The sequence below is a fragment of the Peromyscus maniculatus genome, chromosome 7 (genome assembly GCF_049852395.1).
Source record: "Peromyscus maniculatus bairdii isolate BWxNUB_F1_BW_parent chromosome 7, HU_Pman_BW_mat_3.1, whole genome shotgun sequence".
In the NCBI taxonomy this organism is placed as follows: Eukaryota; Metazoa; Chordata; class Mammalia; order Rodentia; family Cricetidae; genus Peromyscus; species Peromyscus maniculatus.
The window spans coordinates 46,401,564-46,419,617 of NC_134858.1; positions in this window are offsets into that span (position 1 = coordinate 46,401,564).

Consider the following 18,054-nt stretch of genomic DNA (forward strand, 5'->3'; position numbering starts at 1 on the left):
TCTATTTCCATAGCAGGCTGCCAGGTTTAAACTGGAACATTAGCTATGCTTGGTTCCAAGTTGTCCTGTTTACCTGCCCATTTTATATTTGCCAGCCTCCATCAACACTGTAGTACACAGTATATATATTTTCATTCTTTTTCTCTGGAGAATCCCAACATATACAGCACAACACACACACACACACACACACACACACACACACACACACACACACATACAGACACATACACACAGACATAGATACAGAGAGAGAGAGACAGACAGACAGACAGACAGACAGATCCAGACACATACACACAGACATAGATACACACACACACACACACACACACACACACACACACACACACACACACACACACTTGCCCCAGTGAGGTAATTCAGAATCAGGGGATGGGGTTTTGAGGCATAACTCTTTCAAGTCCTTCTCTTCCTACTTAATTCCTCTATCTCACACTTATCCACATGCATAGTCCCCAGGAGACAAAGACGGTATGAATGCTGCTTTTAAGTGTCACCTTGTCAACTTGATCCTGGATCGTCTGGGAAGGGATTCTCAATGAAGGATTGTCTAGACTAGGTTGATTTGTGGGTGTGTCTGTCAGAGACAACTTGATTAGCAAGATTGGCATTTTATGTGGCACTACTCCCTGGGCAAGGCATCCTGAAGAGAGGAGAAAATGAGCTAAACACTAGCGTGCATGCATGAATTCGTTGTTCTCTGGTCTTGACTGTGTATGTAGTGGGATTATATGCTTCATGTTCCTGCTGCCTTGACATCCTCGCCATAATGGACCATGACACAGAATGTGAGTTAAATCAGCCCTTCCTCCATTAAGCTGCTCTTGTCAGAATATTTTATTACAGTAACAGAAAAGAAACCAGGATTCAAACATAGGGATGGACTTCTAGACCCACATCCCAAGAGAAAAGAGGGGACCCAAAGGCTGGACCTGGGAGAACCACCTGGAAGAATTTGGTCCTAATTCAATATTTGTGTTTCTTCAGTGTTGCCAATACCACCTAGAATATTCCTAGAGGGCTCTACTGGACATCTATTCTGCCTGGGGACCCAATAAGATCTCCTCCTTTTATTGTTTTTCTTTTCTCTTCCTTCCCTCTCTTAATTTCTACTATCTATCTATTTGAATTTCTACTATCTACTACTATCTATATGTTTGAGACAGCGTAACTACTGCTGTCTCACATATTTGGGAAACAGAACCTTGATCTTATTTTTAAGAGCAATGAGAAATATTTGGAATAGAAGGAGCTAGGACCAGGAATTGAAAGCAAGTCTTTGAAGCTCAACATCTATTGTTTCCCAGTCCCTGTGTGTGTCACCAAGCAGAGCTCCCTCTGTCACTGAGAGATGAGCACGATGAATGAGATGGTCCGCCATGGGTGTCTGGGGGAGCTTCTGGCCTGTATCTAGCCATAGTGTAATGGAAAGGATATCATGTGTGCCTGGCCACTGGTGGGAGCACGATGAATATTTGTAGGTCATTGAGGGATTTAGTGACAGAAGACATGGGTTTATGTCCATTTGGCATGAACTTTGTCATGTTAAATTTTAGTGGAAAGGAGTGTTTCAAGAACCCTGAGGCTATGAATTCAGATCAGTAGTAGAGTGCTTGCCTAGCATTCATCATGCTCTGGGTTCGATTCCAAGCACTCAATAAACCAGGTATGGTGGTGTCCTTCTGTGCTCATGCAATTGGGAGCTGGAGGAAGGAGGATCCTCATCTACATAGTAAACGTGAGGCCAGTTTGGACTACATGAGTCTCAAAACAATGACAGGGCTGAGAAGATGGCTCCAAAGGTAAAGGTGCCTGCTGTCAAGTATGACAGCCTGAGTTTGAGTCCCCAGACCCATATGGTGGAAGGTGTGAATTCCTAAAAGCTATCTTCTGACCTCTTCGTGTACACCAGGGCATGGGTGTGTGCAGATAAAATAAAATAAATTAAAATATAAAAGCAACAGTAGCAGCAACAATACCAATAACAAAACATGACCACCTGGGAGACTATACTTATACAAGGATATTCCTCTTTATGGTTGTCTAATTCCCTACTGGCTAGTCAGTCATTGTACTAGACTCATAGTTACCCTACTAAATCACTTTGGCCAGTCTATGCATGGCACTTTATAGTCAATGCTACATGGAGCTGGAAGACTTTCAGAAGGATTTGGCATGTGGAATGACCCTCAGAATGAGAGCATGGAAGTGCCCAGGCTAAGCCCGAGTGTTCATTCATTCACAGCTCCTCCAGGCTTCCATTCAACATTGACCATGGTTGTTGGTCATGGCTTCTTTCTTTCCCCTGGCACTCTCCCCTCTTGTAAGGACTGGAGCTCCGCGTTCCAACGGTGTGAGAATACTGTTGACTGTACCACCTAGGGGAATGGGTAGAGGAAATGAGGAGAGCATGGGACAGAGGTCCAAATGGGGACAAGAAGCAGGTTGTGGGCAGAGATCTGGTTAGTTTGTGGAAGGGAATCAGGAGTGCAGGACAGCTGCAACCATGGACCTCGGATCTTTCTGAGACCTTTTCAGAGCTGCTCTGCCCTCATTTACCACACAGTCTCCAGAAGGTTTCAACTCTACCCTCTGGTTCCGAATCGCTTAGTCAACCATTGCTCTGGCATAACTGACTTCTGCCTTGGGCTGGCAGGACCCTCCTCAGCCCTTTTGAGACAGATGAGAGGAACGAAATGAGTGCTTAGTTCTGGGTCTCACCCATAGTCACTCTGCATTCAAGACGTTTGTCCTAGTGTGGGCCACACCAACTCCAACAGAGTAGCACAACCACACATAGTGTCCCTGGGGAGATGGAGTCCAGGACAGGCCAAGTCCAAGAAGAGAGGAGTGGGGAGCAAATGCAGGTGTGAGACAGCTAAAGGTACCGAGTGCCTCTCAGAGAGATGTGACATCTGACCACGAGAGTCTCCTTTTTTTTTTTTTTTTCCGTTCTCTCTACCAAACCAGCCCCTTGAGTGCTTTGCAAAATGTTTCAGACACCTCTGCCCACTTGGTCACCCTCAAACCAAGTAAGGTACTTGTGACTTGTGTGTGTGTGTGTATTCCAGAAGATTTTATTCCAACATCTGAGCATGAGTCTGTTGCCAATACTCACCACATTCTAGAGTTCTGGAGGGCACAGGCCCAGACCTTAAAACAGGTGCTATATGCAAAGACAACATTTAAGAAATGATTTAAGAGTGAATGAATGAATCAATGTAGAGCTATGTGGCCATTCCTTGGGAGAATGTGAGGTCATGGAGGCTGAGTTCAGGGTTGTATGCACGTCCCTTGGGTCATCCTTCTCTAATGGATGGCAGCCCTTGGCTCCTCAGCTTGAACACACAGCTTCCCCTTCCTTTTTGGCGTTCATAATTAATGTAGCACCTTTGGTAATGAACATGCATCTGTGGGCACCAATCTTTCTCATTAAGAGCTAAGGCAGATTGCTAATGCATGAAACATGTGGTCTAGCATATGGCTCTGTCTTGGGGCTAAAGGACCCCTCTCCCTTCAGGATCTAGAGCTTAGGATCAACACAGAGATCTCTAGCAGAGGAGCACAGGCACAGAGTTTCTGTCTGTGGCTGGAAAGTGGTTCAGATGGTACCCAGCACCTACGGATTTCAGGATAAAGCCTCCGGCCTCCATCTGGCCACTCTAGCCTTCAAGGTCTTCCCAGGTTGTCCCTGTGGAGTTGGATTCGCTCCTCCAAGCCTCTTTCCACCTGTTCCCGTGTCTTCAGGATCTCATTCCTGCAATTTCATCCTTGGATCTTCTTTCTTTCTTCTGTGTTCCTCTGAGCTCACTCACCACGAAAAAGCCTAAAAACGTCCAGGCTCTCCCCAGCCACTCCAGTCTGCACACGCTCTTTTTATAATGGGCATGGGGTGCCTCCCAGCCCTGGCTCTTTTACCAGCTCTGGGCCGCCGCCACTGCCCCCAGTAGTGTCTCCAATTCCTTCCCTTTAAAGGAAAGAAAATCCCTCCACAGACATTTTGGGAAGGTTTGGTGACCTTTAACCATTCACAAATATTTACTCATATTCTCATCAAAACATGCCAGACCAGGAGCAGAAGCAAAAAAAATGAATAAAACAGTGTCTCTCTCTCAAGTAGCTTGCAATCCATGAAAAATATTGTAACAGCACCAGCTTTACATTTATGTTCTCCAGGGCATCTAAATGCTTCCTATACAGACAGACAAAGAGGAGATTACAGTTGCATGTAAGTAATAAGTGTCTTGAGGGTGGTGTCGTCACTTTCTGGCTTTAAATGGTCACCTCTCTGTCTATACACTTTGAATACTCTGTAAATTAGAAGAGAAATCTTCCTTCTTTGTGAATGTCAAAGTGTATCCCTTGGTTGATCTACTGATCTCTCCCTGGAACCTGGAGGATCAGAGGGAGTGTTGCCTGGACGGGAGTAAAGGTCACTGGACATTTGCCCAACAGGGCCCTTAAGGGACAGCAGGTGGGGAATGGCTTACTTTCTTGGAGAGTTTCAAAGCAGGGCCACAAAAAGACCTGGCCTCAGGTTTCCACCCTGGGACCTGACAACTTCTGGGCTCAGTTTCTGTGTCTAAACCCTTGTTCACCTTTAGGATCATTATGAGACACAAAAAAGATGACCTAGTCCCGGATCCACCCAGAACGTTGGAGCTGGGGTCCCTGTCACTTCGATCTGAAATAGAAACCTTTAGGTGTCTAGTCTAAAAGGTTTTAGTAGGGCTAGGGATGTAGTTCACCTGGTGGAGTGTATGAATGGCACTCATGAAGCTTTGGGTTGGATTCCTCAGGACCACTCAAAATAGGTGGAGTGGCACACACCTGCAATCCCAGCAACAGGGAGGTGGAGGCAGGAGGATCAGAAGTTCAAGGCTGCCCTTGGCTGTGTAGTAAGTTCGAGGCCAGCTTTGGCTGCATGAAACTCTCAGTTTTCTGTTTTCTTATGGTTTTTAAACAACCAAAACACCAAACCAAGCAAAACCAAAACATGAACTGAGAAAAATCCCACATACACAAAAGCGAAAGGCTCGAGGATAGGACTTTAGTTTAGACCAAGTGGCCCCTGGATAGGAAAGTATAAAGCCTAAGCTCCATCCAGTGGAACATCCAGGTGAACCAGGCTCCTGTCAGTCTGTCTTTGTGCCCTAGCACCCAGGATACATGCTGTAGGAGAGCAGAGACAGAAGGACAGACTCCTGCCATGTGGGGCAGGAGTGGAACAGGTTATTGGTGTCAGGCGAGGGCAGGATGCTCCCTGGGGCCCCCAGCAGCCTCCAGGTCACTTCCTAAAAGGTCACTACACCTGCCGGGTGAATTTTCCAGCTTTTAATGAGGCTACCAAGGCAGTGTGTGGACGAAGTTGAGCTTCTAATCCCCAATTAAGGCTCTGAGTCCAACTGCTTCCGGCATCTGCTTGGTAGCGGCTGGGGATTACACTACTTTCTCTCTTCTTTTCACCTTCCTGTGTGGTTTCCAGAGAGAGGGAATCCCTCCTCCAGGACCAGGAACACTAGACACGTCTCTCCCAAAGTGACATCTTAGCACGTGTAGGGAAACCAATCCAAGCTTCCTACACCCCACCCCCACTCTGTGCATCTTGTGACCAAGGCCATTGATGAAAAACCTACCCTGCCAGCAATTTACATACATAATCATTTAGTTCTCGAAATGAGCTTTGGTGCAAGCATCTGCTTCTCTCCTTCAGCTAAGAGAGGCCTGAGATCTGGGGGGGGTCTGATTTGTTCCAGCTCTGCACACGGGGAAGCAAGAGTTCATTCAGGCCACCCTGTGTTTGTCACCCAGATCCGTCACTGTATATCAGTTTCTATGTCTCTGTGGATAAGACCTCTTCAGAAACCTGGGATTAGGACAAGCAGAGATGACCCGAGTGCTGTCAAGCAGCTTGTTACAGTGGTGATGGCTGCTACTGTTGAGTCAGGAGCCTCCCATTCAGGATGCACTGAATGATCAGCTTTACCTGAAAGAAGTGTTTCAGGGCTGGCGTGATGGTCCAGCAGCTAAAGGCACCTTCTGCCAAGTCTCACTACCTGAGTTCCATCTCCAGGACCCGTAAGGTAGCAGCTGAGAACCCACTCCTATATGTGATCCTCTGGCCTCCACATAAATGTTGTAGCACAAACATTTCCCACCTCAAACAAATCCTTGTCAAAGGGGTAAAAAGTATGTTCAGGTACCCGGGCACCATCACCTTATTTGAGCTGCAGGGTAAGTAGCCCCTGGATGCTGCGTCACTTTACCTCTTGTGACCTCTCTGCTTTCTGCTGTGGCTCCCATCATGCTGCTCACTGCCACAGTTGCCACCATGATGGACTCTTGCCCTGCATCCCTCTGGAACCATAAACCAAAACAAACTCTTTCTTCTGTAAGTTCCCTCGGTCATGGTGTTTTATCAGAGCAACAGATAAGTTAACTAGTGCACCCCAGCTGTACAGATGAAGAAACTGAGGTGAGAGAGCCTAAATGCACGGTGTACAGTTGCATTGGGAGGCACCTTGTGCGATCACTTTCTGTAGGTAGCAGTGCAGAACCACCATTGGCTGCATATGGCTCAGCCTAGTCATAGGGAGCCAAGATTTGAACCCGGTTCTTTCCTAACTCCAGTTTTTCTTCCCTCCCCAACGGTCACACAGCCTTTCTTCTGTGGGATCTTGGAACTGAATGATAACACAGGAAGGGGTTGGTGTTATTGTGTAGAATGGACTGTGAGCTTTGCCGCCTTCCTCCCTTGATTCTGGGAAGCCTTTTCTTGACCTAAGAAGCATGGCTTCTCTGAGGAGGAGCCAGCTCTCAGGATTGTTGGGCAGAGGCAAACGACCCAAATTCTGGACTCAAATCCAAACAAAGACAAAGAAACTACATAGAAACATGCAGATCCACACACAACACTGCCTATGAGCTTGGCAGACGGGAGGCAGAGACTCTGGAGGGAGTGGGCCAGGGTTTTATCTCATGTCTGCTCCAGGCTCAGTGGAACATATGCCTCTCATCAGAACCAAATACCTGACTTTGGACTTCCAAAAAATTCAAAAAGTGAACAGCTGGGCTAGGTTGTAGCTAAAAAACAAACAAATGAAAAATTTACAGCGCCGTGATTTGAGTGTGAAATATGCCCCACAGGCTCAAGTGTTTGGACAACTGGTTCCCACACGGTGGCGCTGTTTGGGGAGACTGTGGGACCTCGTCAGAGGCAGGGCCTATTTGGAGGAAGCAGGACTCTGTGAGGCGTCCAGCCCCACTTCTGTTGTCCTCCCTCGGTCTGCTTCTTAGTTCACCAAGATGTTGGAGGCAGCCGTAGGCTCCTGCTGCCGCAGCCTGCAGAGGCGCCTGCGACCTTCTTTAAACCAGGAGTAAAAATACAGCCTCCCTCTCCCAAGATGCTTCTTGTCAGCACTTGTTCAGCGACTCGAGAAGTAACCAAGCCCACCAGCCATTTAGGAAAGTCAGTGTAGGAGGCAAAGAACATCTTTCTGTTTTCACTGCCAGCTATCACAGTATCACAGGTCCATGAGTCACTGGAACCTTCTGGCATCATTAAGATTTCCTTTCATCACTACTGTGATGATCAACTTGACAGGATCGAAAATCACCTAGGAGACGAACTTCTGGGCATGTACGTGAGGGTGTTTCTAGACTGGGTTAACCAAAGTGGAAAGGTCCAGGCTAACTGTGGGTAGTGCCATTCCATGGCTTGAGGTTCTAGACGAATGAGCAAGAGCGAGTGGACCGAGCAGCAGCATCCCCTGCTTCCTGACAGCCCACACAATGTGATGGGGCTGCCTCAGGCTCCTGCTACCACACCTTCCCCACAGTGATGGGTGGTACCCTCGAACGGCAAGCCGAACTAAACTCTTGATTTTGTCCCAGCAGTGAGAAAAGTTACAAACACATCCTCATTTTATGATAAGGAAACCGAGACTTGGCGTCTACCTTGCCCAGACCATGTTCTCCCTAAAGGTTGATATATCTTTTTCATTTCATTTCACCCAAGGGTCTGGTCCATGGCAGGTATTCAAAAGTGTTGATAAGGGATGGGAATGGAGCTGTGTGGTAGAGCACTCATCTGACGTGTGTAAGGCCCTAGGTCCAAACCCCAGCACATAAGGACACACATACAAAATCAATACAATATAGATGAAATTATTGACAAGCAGTAAACAGAGTGGGATGTCAGCAATGGCTGCTTCTACTTCCATCCCCAGCAGTGGTGACACCTCCACATCTACAACCTTGCTTGGACATGGATTCCGTGTTCTTAAAGGGCTGAGATATTTAAGCCTGCAGTTTGATGGACTTCAGCAGCTTCTGTCTCTGGACAGCACACATAACTACGTCCTTTGAATTCTGCCCTGGACTGGTCCTTTGCGCCTCGTCTACCAGAAGGAGGATAATGAAGACAGCAGGCTGGGATGCTCACTGTAACTATGTCTCTCTACTGGGATGCTGTGTTGATCCCCCACCAAAGCTAAATGGGAGCTTCATCACCCCCCCCCCACCTCCCCACCTCCCTGAGCTTTTAGAGAATCCTCCTATCCTGAAGTGGCAATCCTAAAATGCTGGAGCCTGGGTCTTTCCCTAAGGAGATTTGGAGTCATTGCTTTGGAGGCAGGCCTGTGCATTAGGGGTTTTCAAAACCTTTTCAGAAGGTTTTGAAATGGGTAGCCAAGCCCCGGGAACCTCTGTGTTTGAACGTGAGTTCCGTTGCCACCTACCATCCAAGGTATGTTTGCTGACTGAGAATGTGGCAACCGCGGGGAGTGAATGCAGGGTTCCTACCCAGAAGCCAGTAACAGAATGCCCAGAGAATGTTCTGCAACACCCAAGCCCACAGCCTTCCAGTTCTACCCACTCTGGCCATCCACTGATTCAGATCCAGTTTGCCTGGGCTACAGACTGGGATTGTGCCCATTGAAAATAAGAAATCTTCTCCAGGTGACTCAGAAAAATGAGTGAGTGAGTGGACCACTCTCAGATGGTTTAGCTCATCAGGTTTAGTTGCAAAAAAGAAATCAGAGCATCAATGCAGAGGACCCACTTGTTGTTTGTTTAAGGCAGTTGGTGGGCAAGTTCTTCCACTAGGCTTATTTCTTCCCAACTGACAAAATAAACCCTTGCTGGGGAGCAAGAGCAAGTCTTCCCTCCTCCCTGCGGCCTCCCCTTCTCCCTGCTCCTCCTCTTCCGTTCTTGGGGAGCCAATAATTGTCGGGAATCAGGAATCTGGCCTTCTCTCTTTAGATTCCCATTTGCAGGAAGCGATGGTTGCTATTGCAGTTAGCACATATATTGGACTGGAAATTGAGGTCATGGCAAGAAGAGGGGATGAGGAAACAATTAATTCAGCATCCACCCCTCCTTTTCCCCTGTACTGTGCCCAACCCAGCAGGACCTTGGCACCCGAAGAAGAGTTTAGGCTGTTTAACCTGCAGTCCCCAGGGAGCTACAACCAAGTCAGGGATGAAGTTAAAGAAGAAAAGACACAAACAAGCAAGTCAGCACACGGTCAGCCACGCGGGGCGACCTGATTTCTGGCCATCTGCTGTTGCAGAGGGAGGAACCTCAGCAGCTCAGCACCAGTGCACCCCTGCAGAGCTCTCCACAGCCAATCAGGAGCAGTGAGGCAGCGTGCGTGAAACTGTTTTCCTTAAACTCTGGGTTCTGGAAAGAAGCCAACAGCTGGGCTTGTGGCAGTTTTTGGTGGAACAGTAAAACATAAAGGAAAACAAGGAAAGTACAGAAAGGGGCCTAAACTATCAACGTGCAACACAGCAGTCACTCCTTATCCAAGTGGGGTGAAGTTTTAGACACACCCCTCCCATCCGTGGATGTTTGAAACTACAGATCAGGTCAAGCCCTACAAGTACTGTGTTTTTGCCTCTGTATTCACATATCTGTGGTGAACTCTCGGCTTCTCGTTTCACTCATGGCACACCTTCTCTTTGGCATGTGGTAACTGTCCAGGCTTCTCGTTTCACTCATGGCACACCTTCTCTTTGGCATGTGGTAACTGTCCACTGCTCTTTGGCATCGGGGCTTTCTTGTAGTTTTTCTTGAAGGCAGACACAGTGGTATTGTGACTACTAAGTGATTAAGGGACATATGGAGTGTATGGTATGGCTAAATGTGACAAGGAGAGAATTCAAACTCAGTACAAAGTTCTGATCAGGGTAGCATGAGATTTCTGCCAGCCACTAAGATGAGCATGCAATTTAAAATATCTGAACTGAGAACCAGGCATGATAGTGCCCAGCTGGGATACTGAGGAAAGATCATGAGGTCAAAGCTAGCCTGAGGATCCATAGGAAATTCCAGGCCAGCCTAGGCAGCATAGCAAAATCTTGTCCAATTAACCATCCAACCAACTATCCAGCCAACCAACCAACCAACAACCAACCAACAACCAACCAACCAACCAACCAACCAACCAACCAACCAACAAAAAACAAAACAAAACTTATGAGTTGCTTACTTCTGGAATTTCCCATGTAATATCTTTGGACTACAGCTAACAGTGTTGGACTTTTTGTCACTATGAGCTTAAAAAAGCGAAGATGGGTTTTAATTCACGGTTTGAGAGGTTTCAGTCCATTGTGGCAGGGTAGGTGGGTGTGGGGGAGCCACTCACATTGTGGTGATCAGGAAGGAGCTGGCTTTCTACCCCTCCCCCTCCTCCCATTAGAGCCCAGCCTATGTTATTGTGCCCTGCACACTCTGGGCAATTATCCCTGATTACTTAGTCCTCTTTGGAAACACCCTCACGGTTGTACCCCAAAGTGGGTTTTCCTAACCTGCTAGGTGCTGGCCCAGCCACTTAAACTAATGATTAACCGTTGCACTGAACATAGACGATGCAGAAAACACAGAAAGAGAAAGCACAGGTAACAAGGGGGATGCTGCGGCATTTTCTGAGATGACAAGAATGTTCTCCACTGACGTCCTATGTGATAGCCATCGGCTACGTGTCACAGTTGAAGTACAGTGTGTGGAAGGCGTTGAGATTTCCATTTTATCTTCTCTCAATGACTTTAAATGTAAAAAGCCACACTATCTAGTAGCTATTGTGGTGGCTGGTGTCAACCTTTATCTTGTGAGGTGAATGGATGGGGATGAAGGAGATGAGTTTGGGGCAGGATAGGAAAGGGGTAACTGAGGAGCAACCCCCAAGTCCCAGTTATCTGGAAAGGACACTTTATAAAAATGTTATCTTCATAGTGAGACCCTGGAGTCTTGGGCTGTCTCAGTCACTGTTCTGTTACTGTGAAGAGACACCATGACCACGGCAACTCTTATAAAGGAAAGCATTTGATTGTAGCTGGCTTACAGCTTTAGAGGTTTAGTTCCTTGTCATCATGGAGGGAAGGATGGCAGCAAGCAGGCAGACACGGTGCTGGAGAAGGAGCTTGAGAGTCCCACATCTGTATCCTCAGGCAGCAGGAAAAGCAGGAGACAGCCTGGCTTGAGCATTTGAAATCCCAAAGCCCATCCCCAGTGACACACTTCTTCCAACAAGGCCACACCTACTCCAATAAAGGCACACTTCCTAGTCCCTGTCAGTGAGCACCACTCCCTAATGACCAAGCATTTAATGGTCCCTGGGGGCCATTCCTAATTCAAACCACCATAGGGACTAACACAGAAGGCTCTTTTCTTATGATGCCATCCCCAGCACCAGGACAGGAGGCTACAGCTGAACCCTAGTTCACACAGTAGAAAGCAATTTTGACCAAGGCTGATATTAAAAAGAGAGATGTCCATTTATTTTCACTGCTGCATTTCGCTTAATTCTTCCCACAGGAAACTCTAAAAGAGCCAGACCCCAACCTCAGGGCCGGAGGGAAGAGCTGGGATTAGAACTCAGAGCTGACTAGCGTCAAAGCTCCCAGACTCTCAGATCTGTACAGTCACCTCTCCGATCGGGAACCGAGCTTCCCCTGAGTCAGAATCTGTTATTAACTTGCCGAGTGGTATTGAGAAAATAATTGAATTTCTCAGAGCCTTCTCTGTCAAATGAAGGAGTGGAGCAGCCCCTGAGATGTCCAGGTTTCTCCTAGCTTTGGAATAGCATGTGGCTGAGGCAGTTAAAATCCTCCCTAGGCACCAATCAAAGCTGCGTAGGAAGTGGGGCGCTCTCCCTGAAGCCAGCTTTTCTTTGACTTAATAAGCCCTGCCTTTAGTCTTTTTTATTTATTAATATTATCATCACCACTATAACGGCTTTTATTTTCTGCTGCGTGGCCTGGGTCACCCTCCAGGGAAAGCACTATCAGTGACAGTCAGTTGTGAGCAAGTGTGGAGGGACAAAGTCATACAACCCAGACTGAAACAGAGAGCTCCTGCGACTCACCTCCCTGTCTTCTTTCCCCATCTGTGGTGATATTTTATTTGTGCTGAAATGTGGTGATATTTTATTTGTACATTAATACATAAAGTTTGCCTGGAGGTCAGAGGAAATAGCAAGCCATTAACACAAAAGTCAGGCCGTGATAGCACACGCCCTTAATCCGATCACTTGGCAGGCAGGGTCTCTGTATGTTCAAAGCCAAACTAGGGAACAGAGCCAAGCATGGTGACACACTCCTTTAATCTCAGAACCAACCATAGAGACCTGGAGGTCTGTATAGACAGGAAGTGACAAGGAATTGAGGTAGCTGGGCTAAGAGCCAATGAGAGGGCAGAAAAGCAAGGCAATAAAGGCACAGGTAGACAGGAAGCAGCTCGCATTTTGGAAGCTACAGAGCTGGTGAGGTAAGGTGGCTGGTGGCTCTCATTATTTCCCTGATCTCTAAGGCTTTCACCCCTGTATTTGGCTCCGTGTTCTTTATTTAATAAGACCACTCAGAAGTTCGTCTACACCCACCCACCCCTTCCTCACTTTATCATTTCCCAGACTCCTCCTCTCCCTCATTTCTGTGTTTGTTACTTCGCTCATTGCAGTGATAACACAGTTGACAAATACAACTTAAGGGAGGAAGGGTTTGCTTGGCTTAGGGACCAAGGGTACAGTCCCTCGTGGTGGAGGGAGTCATGATGGCAGGAACAGGAGGTCACGCGACATCCATAGTTGGGAAATGGGAAGAAGATGCAAATCGGTGCCCAGCCCGATTTCTCCTTTTATTTATTCCAGGACACACAGCCCATGGAATGGGCTCCCCACCTTAATCTACTCTAGACATGCTGCCTGGAGGCTAGTCTCCTAGAAGATTCTAGATGCTGTCAAGTTGACAGTCAGTATTGACCATCACATCCTCCTTCCTCCCTTTTTTCTCCAATGTCGCTTTCCCCCCTCCCCCACCTTGTACTTTTCCTTCGATTCTTGCCTTCTTTTACCCAAATTCTGGGATTCCTGGTGACCTGCTTTTACGCTCTTGCCAAGCCACAGAGTGGGCAGCCCTGGGAGTGAAGGTACACACAAAGACTGGAGGTGCTGCTCCCACAAATTTCTCCAAAGAAATGGAGTCCCCCAGAGAGGAAGAGCTTTTGTTGCTCCCTGAAGACAAAAAAGAAAGATAAAACCCTTCCAGCCTGAGAAATAAACATTCCAACCTAGATGGTCCACAAAAGCCTGTGTGGTGGTGTTTGGGAGCTGGGTTCCAAGTTGGGGAAGTTACCCCCATCCTCACGCTCTGGGTAATGCACCTGCTCCCAACCAATCTCAGGGAGACCTCTCTCTCAGCAAGAAGCTGATGAGTGGGACCCAAGTCTGTGGGCAGCTTGTAGCTTTAGTGGGGGATCCTGGATTCTTGCACCCACAATCCCCTGCTTCCTTAGTCTGGTACCTTTCTGTTAGATTTCAGTGAGGCAGTTGCCCTTTGGGCTGGAGACACGTGGTGTGTTTGTATCTCACGAGTGCTTCTCATTTAATTACTCATACCAAGATACTAAGAGTGAGTAACATCCTTAGGAGGGTGCCCCTGCAGGGCAATCATGTTTGCAGTCTCTCCCCAGGCTCCATTCTACAAAGAAGCCCTTTTAGAGTTCAAACCTTCGGCTCCCATCCTACCGTCTTTGCACTTGGTCAGAAGTAGCTGAGAGGCAGGAGACGGGCCAACGACCTGGGAATGTTTTCTTTAAATTTTCAAGGCCATTGCTGAAGCCAAGCCTACATCTGTGTTCCTGGCTGTCTCCTCATCAATGCTTTCATCTGTGAAATGAGAAGAGAACACCTCCCTCACTGTGGATCTCATGACTAAACAAAATGATGGACTCTCCTTGGTCTTAGAGTCTGGTTAGCCTGGACACTAGAGGATGGACCCCATGACCTTGTCAGTGCCTGTCTTTCTTGGGCATCTGTAACACTAGGGAAGCCCCAGTCCTGCGGTGACCACACACTTGGATGGGGTAGGTGAACTTTAATAGCTTATTACTTGTGCGCTGACAGGTGACAAGGCCCCCAAGCAATTCTGAGACCTTCAAGAGAAGCTGCCAATCATGGGTTTGTCTTTAGTACCTAGAGAGCAGCTCATCAGGCATCACGTATCAGTTTCCAGTTGTTTCCTGCTGACTCGGTTTTCACGGTGATGTGGTGTGGATGGGTTGAGGTTGATGAGCTGGGAGGAGGGGGGCAAGGGCAAAGGAAGTATTGTCACATTTGAGTAATGTCGACACTCAGCCAGGAACAAAGACACTTGTTATGCAATACACAGAATAGGAAGGCCAACCCAGGGCAGCAGCCCCAGATCCTGGCACTGTACAGCGAGGCTTTTGCCAAAGGGAGGTAAAACCAAACAAACTTCAGTTTCCAGACTTGGGTGATAGGAGGGAAGTAGAAGAGGTTGGCCAGCCTTCCCAGAGAGCGATTTTATTCCAGCTTCGTTTCTGTTGCTGTGACAAAATACCACAACCAAAAGCAGCTTAGGGGAAGAAACAATTCCAGCTTTATTTGCCCATCTTGCAGGGAAGACCAGGCAGGAACTTGAAACATCACGTCCTTGGTTAAGAGCAAGAGAATAAATGAATGGCTTCTCGCTTACTTTCTATTCATCTAGATTTCTTCTGTCCTATACAATCTGGGAACCCCTACTCAGGTAATGGATCTACCTACAATGGACTGGGTCCTCCCACACTAATCAGCAATCAAGACAGTCCCCTAAAGACCAACCTGATCTAGGTAGTGCTTCTTTTGAGGCTCTGTTCTCAGGTAATTGTCAGCTTACAGTTAAAGCCAACCAGCATAATTGCTTTCACTGTCTACCCCTTAGGGTTGTTATGGAAAGTGATTCAGAGTTGGGGGGCAACAGATAGGTGATACGGTCACAGTAATATAAAAAATGCAAATGGCAGGGTGCTGCTGAGGTCAAAGAATCAGGTGAATCTTGAGGACTGAGGCTGCTGTGGATAACTCCAGCTGACAGATGACACCTGGGCCCTAACCTTAAACTTTCTTGGAAGCCGTCTCTTCTCTTTCTCCCCATCATCTCTGAAGTGTTGGTGAGACCAAAGGGTGATGGAGAGTAGGGTGACCCCAGCTACTTGTTCGTGATGAAGGCAGAATGTGAAGTTTCAGTGGAGTTGGGCATTCTTCATGGAGGACTATAATGAGAAGTCCACGGGAGTCTGCTAAAAGGGTAAAAGGAATTTATTAGGAAAGAAAACACACTAAACAGAATAGGAGAATCACGGCAGGTCTGAGGTACTGTCCCATGCTGTTCTGCTGCCTGAGTCAGTTTGCACTGTCCAAGCCCCCGAGGGAGAGAAGAGAGCTCTCTGTGCCTCTCTGGTCTTAAGGGTAGCCATAAGGCCATGCCCCAGGAGCTGGCACTTCAAGGTCATAGGTAGAACAGATATCCACTACAGAGTGCAGACTCGAATCTGAAGTTCTATGAGAACTCAAGAAGAAACTGGTTTTCCTTCCCCCAGGGAAAGAGTGGTATGCTGCAGCAAAATTGCCAGGGAAACCCATCGAAGGTTTCTTGCCTGTGAGGGCTATTGAATGTGTGAGACAGAAAGTCAAAAGATCTGACTTCTTTAGAAAGGAACAAGGTGGAATGCAGTGTGGGAAGTTTTCGGAGGCTTTCCCTCCATCTGAGATGTGATGGTGCCTCACCCGGTAGGTGAGGGGATGGGGAAGGACCTCTTTGATTTCTGGGCTTCTCAGTCTGGAGGCATATGGGTATATCTCCCACCATCTAACTCATCCAACCAGAGTGTAGGACAGGGCTGAACCATGGGATGTCCCAGAGTGGAACATTCATTCTAAACATGCCCAGAACTAATTTATGGAAAAGGGTAGGTTACTACTTTTTGGTTCTCATGAATAATGCCTGAGCTTCATATCGCCTCTCTATCCACTTTGTCCCTGAGAAAAAGCCAAGCTTTTCTTGCTCCAGTCTTGGCTTCTTTTCTGTCTCTCTTCTCCTCTTCCTTCCTCCTCCTCCTCCTCCTCCTCCTCCTTTTCCTCCAACTGCTATCTCTCTTTCTCCCCCTCCCCACAGAGTAATTAAAATCTGTCTCTGAGCCGGATACCTAAGCTCGGTCCCCAAGCCCTGATGTCTTCATTGGCACAGTGCACACATGAACCATTTGCCTGAATGAATCAGGGCCAATTATCACCAGGACACTGTTGTGATAGGTTCTTCCCTTGGCTTCCGGCCATTTGAGCTGTTTAAAGGCTGCATTCCTCAGCTGCACACAGAGATAATAAAAGATGAAGAAACAGGAGGCTCCCGGCCTGTGGAACAGAAAGCAGGGAAGGCAGAGTGTTTCCCTCCTTTCATCTCCGAGGACTAAGAAGACATCATGATACTGTTGACACGGTTGAGCATCTGTAATGAATGGTCTGCACAGGAAGATGTGATAATGACTGTTGTCATCCTTGCTGAGCACCTGCTGCATGAACTCAGATACTAATAACATGGCTTTTTTCTGTGAACGCTGCCGCTAAGCACCTAGCTCTATCACCATTCACTCTTCCACCTCTTTTACAAACAATGAAACAGAGTGAAACATGTGCCTTGCCCCACAGATAGTGGAAAAGCCAGATTCTCAAACCCACATTTTCTGGCCCAAGTCTTTCTAGTAATTTAGCTATCTGCTGCTCTCCTGCTGGCCCCTGTAGGAGTTGAATTCTCAACAAATAAGCCCCATTGCCATCACCAGATCCAAACCCCAGTGTCAACCCCGTTCAATGGTTGGCTCTCCCCGTCAGCTTGCTTCCCTGGTTTGACTCCAGGGTTCTTTCTTGCTTCTGCCTCTGACCTCAGGGTCAGTGGCTCTGGTTACCCTTTGATGCCTCCTCCTCTTCTTCCTCCTTCTCCAGTTGGGTTGAAGGAATGACTTAGAAGATAAAGTTGCTTAACTACTACTGGAGTCTTCACAGGAGAATGTCCTGTTTCAACCTTTCATTAGTCCTTTATGATGCTGTTATATACTACATCATTATTGAGACTGTGCAATGATTTTTATAGTACAGGTTGACATACAGCGTGGGGCAGTGGCTAAGAGTATGCATGCAACCATGCAGCTGCAACTCACACAGATGAACCACCATTTAGCATCATCCCTCAGGGGATGAGCAGCCAAGCTGCTTCCAGATTGTTTGTATTGTCACACATAGGACAGTGAAACAAGTGAGAATGTACTTACACAGAGGTGTTTTTACTTGATGGTTTTGGAATAGAGTCTGTAAAGAAGTTCTGAGTCAACATGTAGGGTGTGCACGTCTGTCTGTCTGTCTCTGTCTGTCTGTGTCCGTGTGTGTTAAATGTCACTGTGGATGAGCTGCCTGCTTTTTCATCTGAAGCTCTTTGCTCTTTTCTAGGTGGGGAATTATCTACTCACGAAATTTCTAGGAATGAAGTCACACCATGGAAGAGCATTGTTTTTCTTTGCTGAAAAAGAATACTTGGTAATGGTCTTTCTCTCCAGACACTTGCAGTTTTTCAAACCCAGCAGCAACACTGAAAGTGCTTTACAGTGACTGTCTGGAAACCATGGCATCCATCACTCAAGTTTCCAGCTCTTGTTCTATTACATATGTGTCTATCTACCGAGCCTCTAGCCATTCACTAT